General features: G+C 47.6%; 1 long non-coding RNA gene across 1 annotated transcript; it reads left to right on the forward strand.

Annotated features, from left to right (window-relative positions):
- The first annotated feature begins 327 nt into the window (after positions 1–327).
- LOC143434898 (uncharacterized) lies at positions 328–12,965 on the forward strand. The gene is made up of 4 exons (XR_013104752.1): positions 328–429; positions 1,124–1,388; positions 4,228–4,447; positions 11,679–12,965. It is a non-coding gene; the product is annotated as an uncharacterized LOC143434898 (long non-coding RNA).
- The last annotated feature ends 3,243 nt before the right edge of the window (positions 12,966–16,208 follow it).

Here is a 16,208-nt window from a genome sequence, read left to right on the forward strand (position 1 = left end):
ATGCTCCTATGCTCAAAAGTCATTTTGGTTTAACTAATTCTTCGTATCAATTTACTTGGAATAAATTTAGTAATTCTGGGTTACAGTTATTGTGATCGGTGTTGCGGGGAGGAAATGTTAAGACGGTTCCTGTACCTAAAGGGTCTTTAATTGGGAAAGATACATCCTGGAAAATAACTCTAGTAAAGGGCAAAGAATGGTCATGTCCCCATGGGGAGGGACCTGGCCCGAACCTCTTCGGGGCAGGACGAGCAGTTGGTTTGATGGAATGTGCAGGGAGTGAACAATCCAGAGGCAGTTAGAAGGGGGCTGTGGGAGAGGGGGTCACGGTTGGTACGCAGACAGTTGGAAAGAGATAGTTGGAGGCACAGACACTGGTCTCACGAACAGAATAAGGCAGCTGGTCAAGGATGCTGGTTTTGGAAAGAGGTAAAGCCTGTATCTTCTGGCTTGGTAAGAGACACTGAGGCTATCTCCATCCCACAGGATCCTAACACAAACTAGGGCAGGAGACCCCTTAAGGCTCCTATGAACTAGAGCAGCAGAGCCATGAGGAACTTGAACTGCTGGATGGCATGAACTTAGCTCTTCAATGAAAGACGTAAGAGGTAGCTGTCCAAGGCTCAAGAGTTAGCTGCTGGGAGTGGGGCTGCTTGAGGTTCTGGGGGAGAAAGGCATGCATGTGTTCATAGCCCACTGATCTTTGGAGATGTGGGCCTATTGGTCAAAGAAAACACAGTAAATAAGATTTGCCCCACAGCTATGTGAGGATAAATTATGGAGGGAGAAAGGGTACCCTGAGAGTCACAGAGTCCTAGGTAGTGTCATGTTGGAGGCTCTAGGAGAGGTATGGTTAAGCTGGCATTTGGTTCAGGTACCTTTGCACTCAAATGCAAGTTGTGTGTCTGTGAGCTATTTTATATATATGTATGTATGTATGTATGTATGTATGTTTGTATGTATGTATGAATATATGTATGTATGTATGTATGAGTATATGTATGTATGTATGTATGTATGTATGTATGTATGTGACAAAGTCTCATGTAGACCTGGCTAGCCCAAATCCCTATGTGGCCAAGAATTAACACTGAACTTTCTGATCCCCCTTCTGCTTCTCTAGTACTAGGATTGGCTTTGTGTCCTCTTACCTCTAAAGTGGGAAGATTCTAACATCAAGCAGAGTGAAATGATCTCCTGTGTATGGGGCTGTGACGTAGAAAAGGCACTCAAACAACGTTATCAATAAGGGGCAAGAGGAAACTGAAGGGATAACTCGGGTCCACTGAGAATCCCACGATGGTGCAAACTCATTGAAACCCTGTCTTGGAAGGGCAGGGAGCAAGTGTAGAAGAGGCATCATGACTTGTGCACCCACTGAATGCCAGGTATGTAGCGCACGTGGTCAGTGGCCGTTCTTATTGTATCCTTAGGAAGGAATGTCTCTCTTTATCACCACTCGACCATGTAATGGGCTTGTGGTTAGGAGAGAACTATGTAATCTGACTATAGAGGACCCTTGGCTTACAGGACCTTTGAGATGATCCTTTTGCAGGGGCCCTTTTCAGAGGCCAAAGTTGGTGACCTTGAGATGAGCTAGTTCTGAGCTAGTCTCTGTAGGCCTCCAGGATGAGGGCATCAAACAAAATGTCCCGTAGACTTGCCTCCAGGCCAACCTGATGGAGGCATTTTCTCAGCTGAGGTCCTCTGTTCCAAGATAACCTCAGCAGCATCTGAGCAGCACACAGGAGCAAGACAGAGAAAGCCCTAAAGGCAAGGGGACGGAATAAGGTGGTCAAGTCTGTTCCACTTCCCAGAATGCACTTCCTTCTCCATCCCCATCTGTCTCCCTTTTCTCTTCAAAGCTGCCCCCACACACACACACACACAGACCTTACCTTTTAGATTTTCTTGACATTTGCTTTTCTATTGGAGCCCAGCGTACTGCGTGGTCTTTGTCTTGTCAGATCTATACTGTCACTGGTTGTTTTTGTTTTGCTTTGTGTTTGTTTGATTTGCATCTGCCTTACTCAGGAAACTCTACAGGGGACTGGGAAGTCACTCTTGGTCCCCATAGCGCCATCCCTAGTGGCTGTCATACAGAAAGTCACCAATGATGCAGGTGTGTTTAGGAATGCAGTAAGGGGAAAACAGGACATGATTTGTACACCACCAGGGGTCCTGGGGCTTCAGAAGATGTGATAGATAATGAAAGAAGCCTCTCTCTAGGACCCCTCACTACTGGAACCCACACATGCCTTGTATCCAAGATTTGACTAGTCCAGTGGTTAGCCAGCAGAGGGCACCCTGGCTTCAGCTGCAGTTTCTTGGGTTTCTGGTCCTCTCCCTCTTGAAGGAGATCCATGGCCCTAGTAGCAGCATGCACTCTGGGGATAACTGCAGTACCAGGCTCTTCTCAGTCTGGGTGGAAGGGCAGCAGGATCTTCTCTGCACAGTCTGCTCTCTGTGGGATGTGGAAGCAAGAAGCTTCCAAAGAAACACAGTAGCCTGGGTCAAGAAGACAGATGCAGTTGTGGCTTCACCCTCCGACCAGCTGTGAGATTACAAGCACCACACATTTCTAGGCCGCTTACCCATCAGCATACAGTGGGGCTCATCCTTCCCTGCCTGATGTAAGACACATCAACTCTAAACCATTCTGGGCCGAGATGCTACTATGTGGACTAGTGAGGGCACTGGACCCCGGCTTTGGGGGCTTCCATCACCCTTAAAGGATCAGAGTAATGGGAACACAGCCTCCTCTTGACAGAGAGAGGCCCTGGGGTGGGCATTTTTTAGCCCCTTCCCAAGGCCACCTGTGCACAGCGACAGGGATGAAGCAGCTAATCCAGGAGATATTGTTACTTTCCAGAAAGACCCCCTCAAGGGAACCCAGATAAGGATGACGAGGGTAGGGGGTGAGGGTGGGGTTAATGCAGTGCCTGCTAACTATCAAAACGCACCAGACAGCACACTATGTTGATTCTGGTTACATGACAGTCCCTTAACAGTAAGAAATACCTAGAGAAGGGCTCACATCAGACAGGGCCAGGGCCCGGTGATCGTTAAGTGTGACAGGTGTTGGGAGGCAGGACGATTAGCTTCACAACATTAAACTCACTTTAAAAATGAGAGATTGATAAGAGGTTAAAAGCACTGACCACTGCTTGACAGTACCCGGGTTTGATCCCCAGCACCCACACAGTGGCCCACCAAGCATCAGTGACATCAGTTCTAGTTTTTTTTTTCACACTTTTTTTTCAGGAGTCTATGGGCACTGCACACACACGATGCATAGACATACATGCATCTAACACACAATAAGTCATCTAGAACACTATTTGTTTATCATCCTTAAAGTTACACTTGTCACCTGGTTGAGTATGTGGGGGCACATGTATGTGGAGCACAGGTGTGGAGCTCAGAGGACAGCTTCTCAGGGATTGGTCTTTCTTTCCACAATGTGGGTCTTGGGGATCAGACTCAGGGCTTGTGGCAAGTGCCTTTACTGGCTGAACCCTTACTTACCTGCCCCTAAATCAAAAATTTTAAAGCGAATCTGGCCAGTATGTTCCCTTTGGTGTGTCTGCCTGGCTGAATGCTGTTTTCTTTTTTTTTTTTAAGTTACATTTATTATGTGTATGTGGCACAGGGTGGGGGGGCATGCTCATATCCATGGTACACATATGGGAGTCTGTTGTCTTCACCTACCATATATGATCTGAGAATTGAACTTATGTCATCAGGCTTGGCTGCAAGCATCTACACCCACTAAGCCATCTTGCCAGCCCAGTTTTTGTGTTCTGAGACAAACAAAAATTAGATTTGGATGTATCACCCAACCATCAGAAAACAAAACGAACAAACAAAAACCAAAACATGTTTCTGAACGCAGTTTGGATAAATGCAGCTTCCTGACTGTCACAGGCTTCCTGTGGACATAAAAGTGATGTACCTGGTGGGTCTCAATAGCAAAGGGATTGAGGGGGTGACCATTGGGAAGTAAAGGACAAGGTACAGCTCCTTGGATTGGGATTCTCGAGCTCATACCAATTCCTGGCGTGATAAGCGTAGTTGTTGCATAATCTGTAGCCTGCGAGGCCTATGAGTAGAGCCTTCCACTATGAAACAGAAGCGAGAGAGGCCGAGGGACCCCAGCAGCAGCTTGGCTAAAGCAAAATAAGGCAACCTTCGGACTAATGGTTACTTTCTTTGTGTTCTTTCTAGAGAATAGCAGATTTCTGGCCTTGCAGGGAGCACAGAGAAAATCCTGGCAGTCTCTGAGCAGGCAAGTCAGGGAGAGTAAATAAATCCTGGAGCAAGACCAGGTGGAGTGGAGAAGGAGCTGACAGAGTTCCCGAGGCATCATATTGGGAGCAGAGAGTCGGCTAGAGCTGAACCTGGAGACACCTGCCCCCATGGAGACTAGGGGAGCGGCGAGTTTCCAGTAAGCATCAAAGATTAATGCCTGGAATCCACCTCTGTGGTCGCATTTGCGTCAGACCTTTGTACGTCACCTGCTTGAAGTGACGTCTTTGGGTTCGTTAGGCTCAGCGTTAGTGCTTCATGTGTGTGAACCAGATGCAAAGTGGCACGGAACCAGGGCTGCCTGGGGTCCCACCTCAGGCCCACTGATGGCCTCCAAACTCAGAGTTCCGGGGGGCGGGTCATGTCTGTGGCTTTGCCACTTACTAGCTGTGTCATATTGGGAACCTTGTCTAAATCTTTGTACCCCAGTCCTCTTTTCTGTCATATGGTGATAATGGTCCCGATCGGATACCTGGGAGGCTTAAATGAGGTCACGTGTCCAAGCGAATCATTCAAGCAGGCTTTCTTTTAGTTAACAGGGTTCTTTTAAAAAGTTAAATTACTTGGGGGGCGGGGGGAAAGAGTACCTGACCTTGATAGTTGAGCATTTGGTTATGACCGGTGGGTTCGTGAATGGGCATGAGGGGCTGCTGAGCCTCGTCCCCAACAAGCCCCGGGACTCTCCGTGTCTTGTGCCTGCATTTCTAGAGTCTACACTGTTTGTTCCGAGCAATGGACCCTACAGCTTAGTTGAGGTGCTCAGAGACGTCCTAGCTCCCGTTGGATGACTGGTGTGGGGTTCAAGGGCCTGTATGTAAGGCGGACCTCTTCAGCCTCAGCACTATTGACATTGGAACTGAATCCTTTGTGTGTGTGTGTGTGGGGGGGGGTGACGAGGGCGGGGAGAGGCTGGCTGTCCTACGCATTGTAGGATGATTGGCACTATCCACCCATTAGATGCCAGAAGCACCTTCCATCCCATCTTGTCCCAATGTTAACAAAGGAGAACACCTTTAGACCTTGATGAATGTGCTCTCTGTTCTGGGAATGGAGAAGGGTCACCCTGGTGGAGAATCCTGGCGTTTCTATATTCCCTCTGGGGTGAACATCGATAGCTGGCTATAGCCAGCTGCGTTTTTTTGTTTTTTGTTTGTTTGTTTGTTTTGTTGAGATTTCGTAGTTTTGCTGATCCCCAACTGAGTCTGTACACTGACTGGAGGTGCTTTCGACGTTGAAGGCAAACCCCCAGCCCCATTTGAGACAAATGGCTGGCTCCTGATCTAGGCAGCAGATCACCTGCTGCTCGGTTCTCCTAGTGCCCGTTGCTTACACCTAAAGGTTTGGAAGGCTTTGAAACGCCACATGACCGTTGTTTGGTCCTTTCCTGCTGGATAAAATATTAATCGTGGTTAAACAGTGAGTGTCCTATGGGGAACAGGAACTTGATCTTCTTGTATATAAATATAGTTTTTTTTTTTTTTCTCTTCTCTTTTAAACCATAAACCCGAGAGCAGGTGGTTCCTCCTTCAGGTAGGCGCCAGAACAGATACTATGCTCTTTTGACTGGTTGGTTGGGAGTCGAAATGGAACCCTCTGGAATCTCCATTATTTAGGAGGTCTTTCTAAATCCTCGGAGGAGGACTGCATCCTGGACTTTTTTTTGACTGTGATGAAGGCCTTTGATTCTGTTGATGGTTGTCCTCTTATTTGCCATCTGCAGGCAAACGGGGTGTGGTCCCACTTTTTTTTTTTAATGTCTTAGGTACCGGTTCTAAGGGTCAGGACAGATGCTGAGGACCCAAAGAAGCTCAGGATCAGGCTGCACCCTGCCTCCTGTTTGGGTTTTGGGTGTCATTTCCATTATTTCAGGAAAAGGGGGTGTCCCTCCTTGACATGTTTACGTTGTGGTTCCTTTGCACTTTCCTGACGAAGAAAAGGTTTCCATCCAGGCACAGATCCAAGATCAGGGAAGGCTTCAGGTGGGGACAAGGTATAGTGTTTCCTTAGCAGGCAACCCTTGGGTAGGGCTGAGGGTGCCGGTGTGAGGAGGGTGGAGGGGTTGAATGTGTGGAGGGTTGTGGGGGCAAGCAGTTTGGCTCATTGCTGGCAGTTGGAAGAATCCGATTTTTGAAGGATATTTCTAGACAGGTCAAAAGGTTGCTTTTTTTTTATGGTTCGTGCTTCAGATTATGGCATTTGTTATATCTTTTTGGACAAATAGAAGATCTATGTCTTTTCAAGGAGCTATAAGGGAACAAGCAATGGTGGAGTTAAGGGACATGCAGGACTCTCTGCTGGCTGGAGTGGTGGCCTTCTTCCTTGGTGGGGTTGGCTTCTTATATATATGACCAGTTCTATGTGTCCAGGAGAGATGGGCTCTTGCACTTGTTGGTTGTGTGTGAGGGAAGGGGAGGACCTTGGACCAGGTTGGGGGAGTTGTATGCTGTGCGTGAGGCTTCCTATGACCTTAGGTTATGGTGTTGGAAGCTTCTGGTCCAGATGAGACTTCTCAGAAGAGACAACTCCATAGATGGGCGTGGTGGCTGTGATGCAGTGTTGCTCTGCTTCCGTGGTCAGGAGAGCTCTGTTGTGGTGGGCGGCGCCTTCAGGACATCTCTGCTGATTGCTCCCCCCATATTGTCTATCATGAAATTGTGTTTCGAGTTAGCAGATTCCCACTGGTGTCCCGGAAGCACTCTTTTAGCCTCTAGAGCTGTGGACTGGCAGGTTGCCATGGTCACCCTGTGTCTTTAGGTTTTTATCCAGGTCTTTGGTTTGGTGTTGGTTCGTGTTCACCTCCTCAAGCAGCTTCTTCTCTTCCTCCTTTTTGATCAGCCGCCTGTCCAGCAGCAGGGCTTGCTGCTGCTGCTGTCCCCAGCAAGGGCTGCACGTGGTTTTTGTCCTGCTCGTCCAGATGACTCCCCTCCCCCAACCTCAACCCTCCGTGTGAAACAAAAGCTGGAAAGAGCCTGTTTTTCAAATCACTCTCTGACTTTGTAGGTGGGTGGCGGCAGAGCCAGGACTTGCTGCTACCAGCCCTCTGAAGGCTTGTGTGAGGTTCCTTCCTTCCTGATCCTCCAAAGCCATTTTGGCTCCCTCTTTTTTTGCCCCCCCCCCTTTGGCAGGGGTGGAGGACTGGCCAGCAAATGTTTTGTTTTGGAGATCACTCTGTGGCTTGTTGGAGTTTTTTGATTGTCACCATGGGGTTCAGCAGCTTTCTGACTCTTCGGCGCATCGGATGGACACTAAGGGAGGGTGTTTAGCTCGGGGTGGGCTGTCAAGAGACATGTAAGGTAAATGGCACCAAGAAGTTGTGTAACTCCTAAACTCTTTGCAGAACTCCCTGGGAAGAGGGCCTAACAGTCCAGAACTGGTGGTGTCAAATCTTTTGGATATTTCTTTCCTCTGTCCCTCTGCCCCTCCATCCCTCCCTCTGCCCATCCATCTGTCCATCCATTCATCTGTCCATCTGTCTGTCCATCCATCTACCCCTCCCTTTCTCCCTCCCTCCTTCCCTTCCCCACTCTCTTTGCCTGTGGCTATTGGTTCCTTCCCGATCTGATTTCACCTCCTGCCTTTACTGAAGCCTGTCATCTCAGGAACGTGTGACTTTAGTGACTAAAGAAATCCAAGTAATTCTTGAAAGGGATCCCTCAGCAGCTCACACCCTCTAGCCTTTTCTAACAACAGGAAGTCCCTCCTGGCATATGCTATGCCCCCCCCTCCCATGCCCCCATGATGCCTATCTTGAACTCCCAAGCCTCCAGGTCCCCCACAGCTGCAGTCACTCTCCTCAGGGAGTGAGGGGGTAGGGAGGGGTGGGTGAGGTAGGTGGAGTGGATGGGGTGGTGTGGGTAACTCCTTATGATCTAGCGCTTGGTTGTATGCTCAGGAAGGGCTCTTAAGAAACGTGACTTTAGTTTTTAACATGAGTATTTGGAGATCTTTCTGTTCCCTAGCCTTTCACTCTAGTGTGCAATTTGTGCTCTGGCCAATTGTAGCAATCAACCAAGAAAGATGGTGAGACTTCGGGTTCTTCCCCAGGCACCTCTGAGGCAACATGTCCCCCGCTTGTGACAAGTTGCCAGCACGGGCACTGTTGGCCTGCTCTGTCGAAGACTCCTTTCTCCCTCTGTATTTAAGAGGAGTTGGTCCGAAGGGTTCTTAAGTGCCAGTGTGCTCACACATGGCCTTGGGTTTGGCTTAGGGCTCTGTTCTTGCCATCTTGAAGTTCTTAATAATTTTTTTTGAAATAGTTGGCTTTTTAGCACTGGGCTCTACAGATCAGTCCCATGGTTCTGAAGAAGGGCCATGTCAGAGAAGTATGCTTGTGTCAGAGTGGAGGTGTGCGCCCACAGAAGTTTCCCCGAGCAGAAGGGAGGGAAGCTAGAGGCTGCTAGTGAAGGATGAGGAGAAAAGACAAGGTAGGAAGACTCAAAGGCTTTCTAAACAGGAGGCGCAGGTCTGAGACTTGGGAATTCAGGAAAAGAGGAGCTCCCCATTATGATATCTACCTATTTGTGAGACAGTTGTGTTTAGCAGGGCCACCCCAGTCTTTGGCCTGGTAGGGTGATACACAGCCTGTAACACTGTCCCAACATAACTGTTAAACAGTGACCACCTTCACGCTGAGTGCCAGTGTGGTGGGTGTTCTGACAAGCAGTGTGTTTTCTGAGACCCCACTCCTCACTGGGGGGAAGCAGAAGCCAGTTGGTCAGGTGACATTATCACAGAGCCATCAACGGCCTGTGTAAAGTAAGCCACACACATATAGTTGTTGTTTTGAGATGTGGTCTTTTATTGGCCTGGACCTCATCCTTCAGGTGAAGCTGGCTTGTAAGTCCCAGGGATCCACCTGTTTCTGCCTTCCCAGTTCTGAGAAGGATTTCAAGAGCATGCCTCTGTGCTAGGCTTTTTTCTGTGAGTTCTAGGGATCAAACTCAGGTCCTCATGCTTGTCATACAAGCACTTTGTCTGTCCAGACACCTTCTGGGTCTGGTTGAACACTCCTACTGACCACTTACCTGTAAGCTTTTGAGCCCCACTCCACCCACTCCTCCAACCCCACCCCCGGGGATTCTTTGTGTCTCCGCCAAGTCTCATTTTTCTCTGTGTCCATTTGGCTAACTGTCCTTGATGTCTCGAGTTGGGTGAATCTGTTGGGGAAAATCCTCCCAGGCAGGCATCTTCGGGAAGGTGAGGATGCTAGGGATCCAGGAGTAGTTCTTGGCATGACTGTTGCCATGGTCACTTGCAGCTACAAGCAGGATCAGGAGCTGATGGTGTGTTTCCCTTTGGGCGAGGGCCTGGGAACTCTAGTGCAGAGGGGCCGAATTGAGCATGCGCATCAGTTCCTGACAGTTTGTCATCAGTGGTTTCAGCTAGAACTTACTCTCCTTTTTTTCCCCTTTGAGTGGGGTCTCCTCAGCGCTATGCCTTACCCACCCATGGAATGCTATCTATTATGCCGCTGATCAATGCTTCAATACAGAGGTCCCCTGGTGAACAGGTGCCTTTAATACACACAGGTGTCGTTCCACGTCTCCTGTTTTACTCAGCAGTGGCTTTTAACATATGGCTGTCCCTCAACGCACTGAAAATTTGACTGAGATGACCCAAAGAGCTTTTGTTTATGTGGGTTAAAGCTATTGACAGCCACCATGCTTGCGGCTTAAAGCAGAGGCACTTAAAATGTGTCCGGACTCATTTGAAAAGAGCAATGCCGAACGCACTGTGTGTTAATGCAGATTACATGTTGGCATTGCAATGAAAGTGGTTTTGCTCCAGCAGACTCCCTTTTCTAGACAGATGACAGTTTGTTCCACAGTGTGGATGGGCCCCTTGAACAACAGAAACTTAGAAAGTGGGTTTGGTTTGCGTGGTCTTGTAATGCATGTGCTGGAAAAGAAGTGGGTGGATTAAATTTTAGCAAAATCTGTTTAGGATTGCTGGGTTTGAATCCCTAGCTTCTGAGTAATACCATTGCTTATATTGAAAAGGCCGTATTGTTTGGCAGATGTTCTGTGCCTTACCAGAATACTTGCTGGTGTGGTATGTGGGATTTGTAGTATCCCATACAAAACCCCTCACTTTAAAATGGTATACATCCATTTTACTATTTACTTTGCAGTTCTTACTGCATAGGCTGTTATAAAAATCCCGAGAGAGTCTTTGCCTTGCTAAAGGGCACAGGCTGATGGTTTTTAGCGCATTATCGAGGTGTCTAAATCTCACTGCTACCTTATCTCTTATTTTAATTCTAAAGCATTTTTCCAAAGTGAGACTTCATACTCTTTCTACATCTCCAGCTCAGGGAAACCCCTAGTCTACATTTTATCTATATGGATTTGCCTATTCTGATTTCTTCAAGGAAATTTGTTTTTTTTTTCCTTGTGTGTGGCCCTTGTGATTGATTTTCTTTCACCTTAGTTTGGAGGTCCACCCGTGCAGCTGCCTGCAGCAGTGCCCGCGCGTGTTTGTGATTAAGCTGTGCCCGACTGTTTCTCAGTTCATTGATAGGTGGCTATTTATATTGCTTCCACTTTAGAGCCATGACCGACAAATGATGCTGTGAATGTCAGTTGCATGAGATTTTATGTGGATGCATGTCTTCAACACTCTTGGCTCTGTTTTTGAATGTTGCGGATCCCAAAGGATAAGCATAGCTTGCTGTTCTGGCACCTGCGACCACAATTTAACCCCTGACTTTGCTGTGACAGTGCTCCAGCTCCTGCCTTCCCAAACTAAGTAGGGAGAAATGAAAGAAACTGGCTCTTGGGAAGTTTTTTGCACCTACAGTGGTCTTGGGGATTTCCCGGGGAGGGGCAGGGCTTGTAAACACAGAGAGGGTTTGTTCTTTTACTGTAAGATCTGTACAGGAAGAATTGCCAGATCCAAAGAGGTTCCTCAGGTTTTATTTGTACAGACAAAATGGTGTTAAGATATCCATTTGGATCATGCATGTTTGCCGGGACTTCCCATTGGTGTGCCAAGGGACTTCCTTGTGTCTCTTTGCCCATCTCTCCCTTTCTGATATGGTTGGTTAAGGTAAGAGTGTCACTGCAGCCCGTGAGGTCTCTGCCAGCAGGTGGCGCTGCTCCGTAGCTTGTGGCTTTCTACTAGAAAGGAAATCCAACCTCCTAGGGAATGACTATGTGAGGTTCCCCAGACTGACAGGAGGCAGCGCCTGCATCAAGTTGGGTGTTCGTGACATTTGCTGATCCAGAAGCAGGTTGGCTTTCTGTAAGTGGTCGTGATCCGTGACACAGCCGGATGAAAAGTAATTGTATAGAGGACCATGTGACATAATAGGAGTGTCGGTGCGATCTCTTATTTATTTAAACTACTGGTTATGTTCTATTTATTTCTAGGCTACCTCGGGGAAGCGCCACAACCCCGCCCCACCGCCTCCTATTCACTCCTCTGTAAACCCAAACGATGAAATAGACTCTGCCTTTGTAAGCTGAAATAAATCATTTGAAGGTCATAGTTGTTTTCCACGGGTGTGCATGAGCGTGTCTCGCTGTGGTTTTAACCTTGCTTTTCCCCAACGTCCAATGGTGTCAGTCATTCTTCATTGCTGGTCACCCTCACATATGCTTTAGTGATGTGTCAGGGCATGGGACTCTGAAAGACCCTCTGAGGGGTTGGGAATGCAAGGTCCAGGAAAGACTAGAGGATAGTGGTCTTAGAATGGAAGCAAAAGGTGGATGTGAGGGAGACTTGGCACACAAAGGCAGGCCTTGGGCCAACTCCTAGGCCCCGCCTCTCTTCAGCACCTCTACATCCCGTCACGGGATGGGTGTGTGTATTTGGGTCCACCACACTGAAAGACACAAGTGCACCAGGTTCAGAGGAGCCCCATATTCTAAGAAGAGGTGCTATGGTGCACCTCTGAGGTGTAGTATGCCCCCGCCCCCGACAAAGGTCCATGTAACAGGGAGATTGCTCCCCAGAGGTTTCTGGAGGACTTGTGCCTTCACTGCAACTTGGGTTATCACCTGTATTATGGGCTGGACATGGTGGTGCATGCTTTTTATGGAAGCACCCAGGAGTCAGAGGCAGAGAGAGGCAGAAAAAAAGGCAGAGAGGCAGAGAGAGGCAGAGAGAGGCAGAGAGAGAGAGGCAGAGAGAGGCAGAGAGAGGCAGAGAGAGGCAGAGAGAGGCAGAGAGAGGCAGAGGCAGGCACTTTTCTCTGAGTTTGAGGCCAGCATGGTCTACATAGTGAATTCCAGGCTAGCCAGGGCTACACAGTGAGACCCTGTCTCAAAAGATTAAAACCAAACAAAAATAACAGGGCACGTGTTATTTTGTACTGTGCATACTGCCACGCCAGGAAATACCAACCAACCCACCTGAAGCATCTCTCTGCTTAGATCTGAAGTTATTGTAAGTTATGGACTGCATTGTTTTTATTGTGTTGACAAAGATATCTGCACTAATAGAAACATAATTGTTTAGATATGAGGACAAAAGACTTTTAATATTTTCCTACCTTCACTTCTCAGCATGTATCTAATTAGTCTCCCTTTGATTGTATGCTGTTAAACAAACACATCCATCTTAATTAGCATGGCAAATTTTTTTCCACCTTTAATAAATGGTAAATTAATATGCATACCAAAGAGCTGTTTAAAAATAAACCTTACATTTCTAGTAAATGCTTGCTCTGCGTGTCTATTTTGTACATTCAAGGTTGTGTTAAAAGGTTCCGGTTATAAAGGGGCTTTGGTTAGAGTGGGGATTAAAAGCTTTCTTCTAGAAGGCTTCATGGTATGTGGTGCTGTCATGTTCTGTTCCCTGTGTGGTTTTCCTGATGGGCCACTGGGAGACTCGTCTCCCACAGTCTTGTGCTCAGCTTGGAAGTATTTCTAGCCAATGTATCTTCGGCATGTCAAAAGATCCTGCCTGCAAGTTTGGCTCTGAGTTAGATCCTGTAGCACCACTGGCAACCACTTATTCTCAGGTGTGCCTTCTCCAAGTAGCCTGCTCATTGCAGGGCCCAGGACTCAGGTTACTTTAAGGCCCCCAAACTGCCGTGTACTGGGTAGATTTTGTCAAATTGACACAAACTAGAATCATCAGGGAAGATGGACTCTCAGTGGAGGCGATGCCTCTATCGGGTTGGCCTGTGGGCATGTCTGGTGGGGGGGCATTTTATTGATGAATAACAAAGGCAGTGCCATCTCTGGTCAGGTCCCAGTCCTGGGTTCTTTCTATAAGAAAGCAGACTGAGCAAGTCACAAGGAGCAAGCCAGTAGACACTTCTCCATGAACTCCGCTTCAGTCCCCCCCTTCCTGGGACCCACCTTGAATTCCTGCCCACCCCCTTCCCTTAGTAATGAACTGTTAAGACCTGGGATTGTAAAGATGAAATTAACCCTTTCCTCTGTTGCTTCTGGTCAGTGTTTTATCACAGCAACAAGAAGCCAACTAGGGCAGGCCTGATGTTTGTTTGTTTTAAATCCAAAGAACACAACTGACATCTTAGGCTGAAGAAAATGTTTCAGTGTCATGTCATCATGCCACCACGGTCATGACAAAATACCTGGGGAAAACAGGTGGTCATTTTGGACCATAGCTTCAGGGATTTTCAATCCACGCAGTGGGATTCTGTCATGGCTGAGCGTGACAGGGTATGTGTGATAGAGCAAAGCCAATAACTTCACAGATGGCCAGGAAGCAGAGAGTAGAGTGGACCAGAGACAAATTACTCATCCAGAAACCTCCTCCTTTCAAAACTCAGGCCCCACCTTCCCCAGTTTCCACTAGCTTCCAATAGATCAACCGTGACTATCAATGGCTTAACCTATTGATTAGGTTAGCATCCCCGTGTTCCGATCACTACCCCAAAGCACCCTTCTGAATGTTGAACACAAACCCTAACCAGTATATGGTGATGGTGATGGTGATGGTGATGATGATGATGATGATGATGATGATGATGATGATGATGATATGATGGTATAATGTCTTTTTAAACCAATGCTATCATAAAATATATTTTCTAATATGGGGATTTGCTGGGTAACCCCTACCCCTGTAGTTTCTTTGTCTGGAATCTTTCATTCCTCTGGGATTTCCTTTTTCATCTCATCCTTTCAGATTTAATAAGGATCACAACCTGTTGGCCATGGCTGACTGGCCAGAGTTGCATTTGATCTGCAACTATGGGAAACGTAGTGCTTCTTTCTACTTGGAGCCAATTGGTTCACTCAACAAGTGCTTTATTGGGTATCTGCTATGTGTCAGCATGGTCTAGACGCTGGGGATGTAGCCAGTAGTGGACATGTTTCCTGCTGTATGGAGGATATTAGTCTGAGAAAAAAAAGTCAAGCCATCAAATTCAGATTAGAGCAGAAGCAAGAGACAGGAAGAGTGCTGGCATCATTTCAGTCTGTTGACAGCTCAGGTTGTCCTGGGAGAGCTCCCGGCTAGAGGAGGAGGTGTGGCTTTTGGCCAGCAATTCTCGTTGTTTTGCCCAAGTTGTTTGGGGATGTGAGCGTCAATGTTCCACTCAAGGACCTCAAGGACCCGACTCAACGCTCCCTGAGAGGCAGATATCTCGGGGGCTCCCAGAGCCATGGTTGGATCATTTCCTACAAGCATTTCTAAGTTGAGCACAGGCTAGCCCTCTCCTCTCACCTGATGGTGGCTTTACTCATTCGCTCATTGACTCTTGAGCCCACCATGTGCTGCTACCCTAAGGACCCATCCCCAAGGAGCTCCCGTTACCCCTTGGAGGATGTGTCAAGGAAATGAGAGCCGCTTATACTCTCAGCCCTTGCGTCTCAGCAGGATCTGAGACCTTCCATCAGGATTCGCCCATTAGCCTTTCAGGGAGCCACCCTTCTTGGCTTCTCTCCACTCAGCCAGCCAACCCTGCTCTTTTCCAGCTCTCAAGCCACTGGAGCCCAAGTGATGCTGTCTTCCCCTTCCCTCCCATAGCTTCCTGTGCGTTCTTCTTATCTCCCTGACTCTGTCTTTCCACAGATGTTTTTCAGATTTTCATCTCCATCTCAATTCCTTCCAGGACTCTGAATCCATACACCCAGATACCCATGGATACTTGTCTTTGTCCAAATGTGCTAGACAACTTTCAAGCCCCCTTTTCTTTGGTCTCTGCCCTTCCCAGTCTTGCCTTTTGTCCTTGAGGCTGTCTGGTGTGGACTTCACAATAGGCCCCTGGTATCAAATCATCATATCATCATCATACCATATCATATCATATATCATATCATCATCATCATCATCATCTCATCATCATCATCACCATCATCTACTGGTTAGGGCTTGTGTTCAATATTCAGTTCTAAACTTAGAACTTAAAAGGAGATGGATGGGAACCAGTAGGCTAGGAATATAATATTTACCCTGACAGAGTTAACGTGGGGGGAGGGGGATGTAGCAATGTAGTGTAGTGGTAGAATGCTCGCTCACACAGGAGGGACCCAGGATTTGACCCCTGCCCCAGATAGATTTAACCTGGGACTGGCTGTGTGCCTGAACCAAATATGTGACACATTCTATAGGACTAGTGCCTACCTTTCCTGGTTGCTTCTTATTCTTACTCCTTATGGCCTGAAGTGTTAGCAAGCATATCCATTGTCATGGTTTTGTTCTTCACAGTACTCACGGATCCTTGTATTTCATCCACATGTTTGTAAAAGACCTTTGTAACAAATCCCCCTTGAATGATGCAATTTGAAGGCACCATCTGTTGTCTCATGGGACCTGGGCTGAATTAGTAATTGTCACTGGAGACGGGGCCCCAGGAAACAACCTGAATATTCTGGGATTGGGTCAATTCATTATTCAAGAAGGACAGAGGGAAATGGAACATGGATTCTCCAGTGCAGGCAGGGACAATCACAATTGCGGAGAGACTTATCAGCAGTGGT

Source organism: Arvicanthis niloticus, chromosome 18 (assembly GCF_011762505.2).
Source record: "Arvicanthis niloticus isolate mArvNil1 chromosome 18, mArvNil1.pat.X, whole genome shotgun sequence".
Taxonomy (NCBI): Eukaryota; Metazoa; Chordata; class Mammalia; order Rodentia; family Muridae; genus Arvicanthis; species Arvicanthis niloticus.